This window comes from Macaca thibetana, chromosome 1 (genome assembly GCF_024542745.1).
Source record: "Macaca thibetana thibetana isolate TM-01 chromosome 1, ASM2454274v1, whole genome shotgun sequence".
Taxonomy (NCBI): Eukaryota; Metazoa; Chordata; class Mammalia; order Primates; family Cercopithecidae; genus Macaca; species Macaca thibetana.
Window position 1 is genome coordinate 40456628 of NC_065578.1, and position 6000 is coordinate 40462627.

The following is a 6000-nucleotide window of genomic DNA, read 5'->3' on the forward strand; positions in this document are numbered from 1 at the left end:
TACTCTGCCCAGCACATAGTGGTTAGGCGCCTGCTGAGTCCCCCGTGCTGAAGTTGTGCTTCGTGGAGCTCTGCACCTGTTTCTGTGAACATGTGCATGCACGAAGTTATGGCCCAGGAAAATGCGTCCTAAATAAGCCTCAGAGATTGGGAGAGGATGCACAAATATTTACTGAGAACCTTTAGTGCCAGGCTCTGTGTTGGTCACGATTTTTGTTCCTGTTGTACAGATGAGAAAACAAGGTCAGAGAAAATAACTTGGGAAGGAGGGTAGAGATGGTGAAAAGAGAACCCTTTGAGGTGCACAGACTGCTCTTGGAATCCATTTCCTACAATTTACCAGCTGTGTGACCCTGGGCAAATTTTCAACCTCTGAAGCCTTTCTTCCTGTACTACACCATGGAGTAGTACCATCCATCTCATGACCGTCTGTGAGGCATGAGGAAAGGTATGTAAAGTGTTCAGCACAGGTCCTGTACTCATTCATTTTAGGAAGATTTGGTGAGCACCGGTTAAGTTTTTATACCAAGCACTGGGGCTGCCCTAGAGCCACACAGACACAGTCTCTACCCTTAAGGAACTTAGAGGCTCCTGGGGAGAACAGGCCAGCAAATAGGCGATTATAGATGAGAGCTGTGATGATCGGAGAGGAGCCAGGTGGCTGTCGTGGGAATGGATGATGGGGCGGCACTCATCCTGGACTTGAGTCAGGGAAGGTGCCTGGACTGGTGCTGCCTCAGCTAAGCTTGGTAGGAGGAATTGGCATTGGGAAGGGGATTCAGATGAAATGGCATGTTCAAAGGCCCAGAGTCAAGAGATGTGTGGATTCCAGAACCAAAAGCAGTTGAGTGTGGCTAAAGTTCAGAGAGGGACAGATTACTGATGGCAGGGAGGCTAATGGGCCAGAGGGTTCAACAGTGGAAGAGGGACAATGTGGTCCAGCCTGAGGTGCTGATGTGGCTCAAACCAGGGGATGGGGGAGGACGGTGGGGCTGGAAGGGAAAGGATGAGTTCACATGTACTTTGGCTATGGAGTCACTGGGAACTTGGTTGTAGACTGGACCTGGGGGATGAAGGAGAGGGAAGCATCAATTGATGGTTTTTGTTTGGGTATCTGGGGAGACAGGGCCATTCCTTGAGATGGGGCACACCAAAGCAGGAGGAGCCCTAGGGAAATTGATGTGCTCATTTGAGCTATAGTCCATGAGAATCTTTGGGATTTGGAGCAGAGGGAGAGATGTTCAGGAGCATACACACTAGGTGAAATGGCCTTCTCTGGCACTGGGCAACATAGTGGCCCTGAGGTGTCCACATGCATAGTGGGGTCAGAGCCCAGAAGGTGTCTGGGCTGGAAAGGGAGGTCAAGAATCAGGAGCACAGAAGTTGTCATTGACGGGTTGGAAGTGGCTTGGGAGGGGAAGGATTGCAGAGTTGGAAGAGCAGAAAGTCCAAGTCTGCTTTGATGAACACCTTGGCACAGGAGGGACTCACTGGCTGAGAGGGAGAAGAGAAGGAAAACCAGGACCCCGGGGAACTGGGAGCGGTGTCCTAGAAAGGAATACCCAATGTTCTTACCTTCTGGAGCCTTCCTTTCTCAGTCTGGAAGATGGGGCAGGAGCACCTGTTTCACACATTTGTTTTGAGGAGCAAATAAGATAGAAATTATTGTCTGAGGTCACTCTATTGGCAAGGCACAGAGCCCCTGAGTGTGTACCTCCAATGCCCAGGCTCTCGTGCAGCCCCCACTGCCTCTAATGAAGTGGCTGAGAGCAGAGGAGCAGAGGAACTCGGAGCCAGTAGAATCCGCACAGGTTCTGGGCTCTGAGTTGGGGCTGAGACCCAACCTGGTATGGTGAGTGTCCCTGCCAAGTGGGGAGCACATAGAGGCTGATGGCCCCTCTCCCCTGGGACAGATGCCCCAGCCCAACCCCACAGCCAGCCTCTGAGACAGCCCAGCTGGGTGTGGGCTCCATATGGGCTGCAGAACTGCCCCCACCCTAGGCTGACAGAGGGTGGGCCCCTGGTGTGTGTGTGCAGGGCTGTGTGTTTCCATGTAGTCCCATATGTGTCTGTCTGTGTGGGCCTGTGTGTGTGTGTCTGTGTGTGTGTTAAGGGTCAGTGAGTGTGCTGGGGGGCAGGTGGGGTGGTGCTTGAGGTTCTCCCTGCTGAGTGTGCGCGTCGCTGGGTGTGTGTGTGTGTGTGTGTGTGTGTGTGTGTGTGTGGTGGGAATGACAGTGGATCTGCCTCCAAGTGTGCCCACGCAAGTGCCGGGGCTGTGCAGTCCATGCCCGTGTGAGGTGCTGTCTCTGTCCCCACATGTGCCATGCACACCCTCCTCTCTGGGCATGCCTGCCTGTCTTGGCACAAAGCTCTCTCCGGGAGCACCAGCACTGGTGTTCCCCTGCCAGGAGCATCTTCTGGACTGCTCTGCTGTCTATCAGAGCGGAGGGGAGCAGAGGGACACTCCAGACCCTGGGATCCAGCCCAGCTTATGAGCAGGGAGGAGTGGGACCACCTCAGAGCTCTGACTGAGCTCTTCCTGGCTCAGGCCAGGGATCATTCCAGACACAGCTTCTGTCCTGCTGGGTCCCATCAGGAGAAAGGGGGCAACACCCCTGTGGCTGGGGGGCTGCAACTGGCCCTTCCCCATCAACTTTGGAGCCCAGCAGACGCGCTCCCCTCTTTGCCCACTCCCTGGGAGGCGTCTGACACATGATTTATTCATAAAAAGCCATTATTTGTGCCAAAGAAGAACTGAGCCGCTGGCTTTTTAAGTGCTGATAATGCTTTCAGCCTCCCTGCCTCTCCTTCTCTCCCTTCCCCTCCCATCTTCTCTCTCACTTCCTTCCTATCCTTTCTCCTCCTCCCCTTCCTTCCCCTTCCCCTCTGTTCTTCCTCTCGATATTCCTTTATTGTTCTCCCCACACCTCCTCTCCTCCCTATTTCTTTATAGACCTCCCCTCTCACACCACTCAGCTCTTCTCTACAGTGAGGCTGGGTCAGGGAGGCTCAGAATCAATTGTCCCAAACTGGGTAAGGCCTGCACTAGCCTGGAGCCCCAAGGACCCCACCCCTCCACCTCATCCTTCACCTCCAAAGGACCAGAGGAAGGTTGGGAGGAGGGGGGCCAGGCTGAGAAAGGTGGCGGGATGAGGGGGGTCTTTGGAGGCTGTCCTGACCAGCTCCCCCTATGCTAAAGGGTGTGACTTCAGCACTCTTATTAGCACCAGTACCCCAGACTCCCAAGTAAACATTCAGTCTTGGTAAAAACAATGCACTTGCTATACAGGTTCAAGGTAAGCCCTTTAGAATGCCTTTCCCCCCAAAGAATGCCCCCATATAGAAATTCTGGAGCCACCATTATTGAGGTGGTGCCAGGAGAGGATGGCATCAAGGGAGGCACTTGGGCCCCATGATAGAGCATCCCCTGGTCTCAGAGAGGAGGCAGCAGAATGAGTGTGTTCACAGAGCTTGAACATGGACCCAGGAAAGGTTCTTAGGAGCAGACATCATAGACCTATGTGTGTGGCTTCGAACGTGCACATGCACACACAGACCAGCATGTGCATAGCTGCATACTGACTTATGCAGACGCAGAGCCATTCCTCACCCCTTTCCAAAGCTTTTCTCCCCTGAGCACCTGCAGCAGGGGCTGGAACAATTTCCCCATTCAGACACCTGCTCATGCATTCATCCATTCATTCATTCACTCTGTGAACTTTGGTTTTATGCCCCCTCTGTGCCAGCCTTTGTGCTGGGCACTGGGGAGGCAGAAATGAACATTATTGGGCCCTAGAGAGGGGGACTGGAGCAGAGAGGGCACTACAGGCCCTCCCCTGCAGCCTTGGGCTGGGGGTTGGGGGCCCAGCAGGCGAGGGGTTAAGTCATTTGGCATCCAGAGCTGGAGCCATTAGGCCTCCTAATTATGAAATTATCGAGGTCCTCAGGTGACTGCTAATTTCACACACACTGTTCCTCTCACGGCTAATGAATGCCCGCAGAACCCACACCTTGTCTTTCCTGCTGAACGGTGACCTGCAGTTAATGAGCTCAGGAAGGCAGACAGGCCGCCGGCTGGGTGGGTGGGGCACCAAGCCTGAGGAGGGGGCCACTCACCCCTCCTTCCCCTCCCAGCTCCCTTTGCTGGCTGCCTGCCCTAGTGAAGACTCCAGGGCCAAAGCCCAGCCCGCAGTTTCTGCAGGACAGGCTAGGCCCGGTGCTCTTAGGAACAGGGAGGGATAAGGATTTGGGGAGGGCTTCAGCTCATATGATCCTGGAATGAGCATGGGCATAGTGAGGGAGGGACGAAGGAGGAGTGAGAAATGAAATGTGGATGGTGGAAGAGGACCGTTTCTGCTTGATTCTTGGGCCATGTCAGGGACATTTATGAAGGGTTGGGGGTAGTGACAGTTTAAGGGGTGGGGATTGGCAGGCAGGGTACATTCGTACCCTGATGCTGGAGACGACGATGACTTTGGGGGATGGTGGTGCTAATGAGACTGGGAATGTCAACTGGTGAGGCTGCCATGCTGCTGCTGCTGGTTGTGATTTGTAAAGTTTAAATTTTTTAAATTAGAAAAGTAACATAAAATATGTACCCTGCAAAATAGGAAGGAAAAACAAGGGACACATACTAGTTGCAATCTTAGGTGGGGCAGTGTGGGATCCCAGGTCTAGGGGCTTTGTTCCCCCAGACGGAGGCGCGTGGACCCTCTGGGCTGACCACCAGGTGGGTTTGAAGGTCCTGTGGCCCATGGGGAAAGTCCTGCCCCAGCCATGACCCACCAGCCGGGTCAATACCGTTGAGTGGTGGCATGGTGAACGAGGACAGCAAGAGAGTGAGAACCCCAGTCTGGGACATAAGCAGCCTTTGTTCTAGCTTTCTCCTGCCCTGTGGCCTTCAGCCACCTCCATTCCTTCTCTGGCCCTCTGTTTCTTGGTGAGTAAATGATAGGGTTAGACTAGAGCTGTGTTTTTCAATCTGTGTTTGCAGAGGGGCAGTGCTGGGCTCCTTGAGGTCCACACTCAGCCTGCGGCAGGCACCCTGGGCCAGGGTCAGTGGAAGAATCCCAGGTTTAGGATTTGTGCACGGGGCACATGAGAAAGGTCAAGCTGCCCCTTCTCCCTCAGGACTCAGAAGGACATCCTGGATTCTCACCAGCCTGGTTGTAGGCTGTGTCCACTGACAGCAAGTTTCCGCTCTGCCACGACCTTGCATCTACTTCTGCACCTCAGTTTCCCACCTGTCAAAGGTAGGTAATAAAGTGAGAACTCACTTTGGATGCGACAAAAATCTCAGAGGTCCTGGCTGTCACTGTGTGACCTGGGTCCAACCAGGCTCATCTCACGATTCTTCCAGTTCTCTCCCCAGGTGCCCACAGGGTCTCTTTCGGGCAGCCAGCTACATGATGAGGCCAGGAAAAGTGTCTGCACCGTGGGTGTTCCCAGGGAAGGGGGAAGCATAAGGAGAGAGGAGAGTCTGCCTGTCTGCCCACAGGCTCGCCCCTGCATCCTGCCAGCCCTTAAGATGTATTATCCCATTTGACCTGCACACCAATCAGAGGAAGATGCTTTTATTATCTCCATTACAGATGAGAAAACTGGAGATTAGAGAGGTTACGTGACTAGCTCAAAGTCACAGAGCCAGAAAATGGTAGAGCTAGGTCTCAGACCCAAAGCTGGTGGGCCATTGACTAGGTTAAACCTTTTCTCACCATGCCAGACACAAATGGCCAGGCACACATATGCTTTTATATACATTCACACAAAGATACAGAGAGACACAGAACTTCACTCATCGCCACATCTTCCCTGTATGTACACAAACAAGTTTGTTCTCCCCTGTGCTAAGGCAGGCAAACCCACTCACCCATAGGTGCAGTCAGACATGAATATATTCCTCATTCTCAGACTTGTAACAATTCACTATGTACATGCCCCCAGGCAGATGTTTGCACACAAACATACAAAGCACTTCTGCACATGCCTAAACACACGAAAG